The sequence below is a fragment of the Cannabis sativa genome, chromosome 1 (genome assembly GCF_029168945.1).
Source record: "Cannabis sativa cultivar Pink pepper isolate KNU-18-1 chromosome 1, ASM2916894v1, whole genome shotgun sequence".
NCBI classification, from domain to species: domain Eukaryota; kingdom Viridiplantae; phylum Streptophyta; class Magnoliopsida; order Rosales; family Cannabaceae; genus Cannabis; species Cannabis sativa.
Window position 1 is genome coordinate 7,230,644 of NC_083601.1, and position 2,781 is coordinate 7,233,424.

Genomic DNA, 2,781 nt, shown 5'->3' on the forward strand with positions numbered 1-2,781 from the left:
GCAAATACTTTGAAAGTCTCTTCTTCTTTTTGAACACGCAACTTTAACTCCCCCTTCTGTACATCAATTAATGCTCTTCCCGTTGCTAGGAATGGTCTTCCCAAGATGATAGGAATATTCTCATCTTCTTCCATGTCAAGTATTAAGAAATCCGCAGGGAAGATGAACTTACCAACCTTTACCAAGACATCTTCAATTATACCCCGAGGATGAGTCAAAGACCGATCTGCCATTTGTAAAGTAACTGTTGTGGGTTTGGCTTCCCCTAACTTTAATCTTTTGAACATTGATAGGGGCATTAAGTTGATACTGGCTCCCAGATCACATAAAGCTTTTGTCTGTATAGAACCCCCTATTGAGCATGGAATATTGAAACTACCCGGATCTTTAAGCTTGGGCGGTAGTTTCTTTTGCAAAATGGCGCTACACTCCTCAGTTAATGCCACTGTTTCATAGTCCTCCATTTTTCTCTTCTTAGATAATATCTCCTTCATGAACTTCACATAACGGGGCATTTGTTCCAAGGCTTCAGCAAAAGGAATGTTGATGTGTAGTCTTTTGAAGACCTCTAGAAATTTTGTAAACTGCTTGTCTAGATTGGTCTTTCGGAGTCTCTGAGGATAAGGTATCTTCACATGATGATCAATACTGATTGGTGGAGACTGTTGTGGTGGTGCAGGGCTATCAGTAGCCTTCTTTTCCTTTGGTGCCGGCGTCTGTGCCTGTTGATCCTGAACCCCATCTTCAACTGGTTGCTTGCCACTAGGTCCTTCATAACTCTTTCCACTCCTCAAGGAAATTGCTTTACATTGCTCTTTTCCTTTTGCCTCACTAGTGCTAGGTGAATTTCCTTGAGCTTGGTTTGCCACTTGAGTAGACAATTGTTCCATTTGAGTTTCTAGAGTTTTAATAGAGGCTCTAGTCTCCATCATGAATTGGAGCAATAAATCAGCTTGGATATTGGAGCCTCCACTAGGACTTTGTTGTTGGTTTTGTTGGGGCTGATTTCTCTGCTGGTAGAACCCCTGTTGGTTGTGCCCATAATTATTATTTTGGGAGTAGTTCCCAATGGCTTTTGCTTGATCCATTGGCAAATTATCCACATCTGCCTGACACTCTGAAAAGTGATGGTTGCCTCCACATATCTCACAAATAACTTGGGCTTGTTTAGCTTGCCCTGCAATCAGCTTTGTCAAGGCCTCAACTTGAGCTGTCAACTTTGTGATGGCATCAACCTCTAGCACACCAGCTACTTTCTTAGTTTGACTCCTTTCAGTTGGCCACTGCTGATTATTTAGAGCCATCTCCTCCAATAGATCGTAAGCCTCATTAGCACTCTTTCTCATAAAAGCTCCACCAGCTGCTGCATCTATCAGAGTTCTAGTGTTACCAACCAACCCGTTGTAGAAGTTGTGAACCAGCATCCACTTATCTATACCATGATGAGGACACCTCCTGATCAGATCTTTAAACCTCTCCCAAGCCTCATGGAGAGATTCATTATCTTGTTGGCAGAAATTATTGATTTCTCCTCTTAGCTTTGCAGACTTAGCTGGAGGAAAGAACTTTGACAAGAATTTTGTTGCCAGATCATTCCATGTAGCAATAGAATTAGGTGGCAAAGAATTCAACCAACTCTTGGCTCGTTCTCTGAGCGAGAATGGGAACAACCTCAGTCGAATGGCATCATCGCTAACTCCATTAACTTTAAAAGTTTCACAAAGTTCCATGAAGTTAGAGAGATGCAAATTAGGATCTTCAGAAGGGAGACCACCAAACTGAACTGAAGACTGCACCATTTGAAGGATGGCAGGCTTAATCTCGAAATTGTTTGCATCCACTGCCGGTGGCCTGATACATGACTGCACTCCCGTCAGAGTAGGGAGAATGTAATCTCTCAAGCTGCGGCCATTAGCTTGATCTTCCCCGGCAACGGCGCCAAAAACTTGTTGCTATAATTTATAAACACTACGCAAGTATACGCAATCAAGTAGTAAATCTCACACAGGTGAGGTCGATCCCACAGGGAATTGGATTAAATACCACTAAACTATACTTATAATTCTATCCGCGTATCAAAAGTAATTATGATTTAAAAATAGTAAAGTATGAAAGTAATTCAGAAAACTTGATAACACAATTGAAAGTTGAGCAAGATGAGATAATAGGGAGGAGAATCCTGTTGTTGTTTACCCAAATCGTTAATGATTAATTACTATCCTATTCTTGAAGTGAATGACAGATTATGAAACAACCTAGCTCCTTTCAGATCTTCTAGATTCTAAATCACATGTTATCTAATTAATTCCTTAATTAAACTAACATGAAATCAGCATTAAGTAATAATCTACTCGTCACATAAGTCATGCAAATACTTTCGTTTCACATAGAACATCGATTATCTTAATTTTAGCATTCTCAATTCTCACTTTTCAGATTTCGAATTGAGATCATAGAGCATGCACAAGGTGATCAATCTTAAACATGAAATTAAGAACAAATTAAGATAATTTCACACACAAGAATTGAGGAATGGTAATTAAACATTAACTAGGCAAAACATTAAACAACAATCATCATCCTCCCTAAATGGGAAATTTAGTTCAGAAACAAATCCATAACCATTCCTAAAGCAATATTCAACATAAAGAAATTAACGAGGAATAAAGAAAAGAACTGCAGTGGATGAATTCTGGATCTTCACTTGAATCTCTGTGCTCTTCCTGCCGCTCTCAGCTGTGTTTTAGGGTTCCCAATCGCTCTCCCTGACTTTCAATCGCA

The 2,781-nt window shown here is 39.7% G+C and overlaps 1 non-coding gene across 1 annotated transcript; it reads left to right on the forward strand.

The window, feature by feature from the left end:
* The first annotated feature begins 1,434 nt into the window (after positions 1–1,434).
* LOC115703400 (small nucleolar RNA R71) lies at positions 1,435–1,541 on the forward strand. The gene has a single exon (XR_004009166.2). It is a non-coding gene; the product is annotated as a small nucleolar RNA R71 (small nucleolar RNA).
* Positions 1,542–2,781: the final 1,240 nt, after the last annotated feature.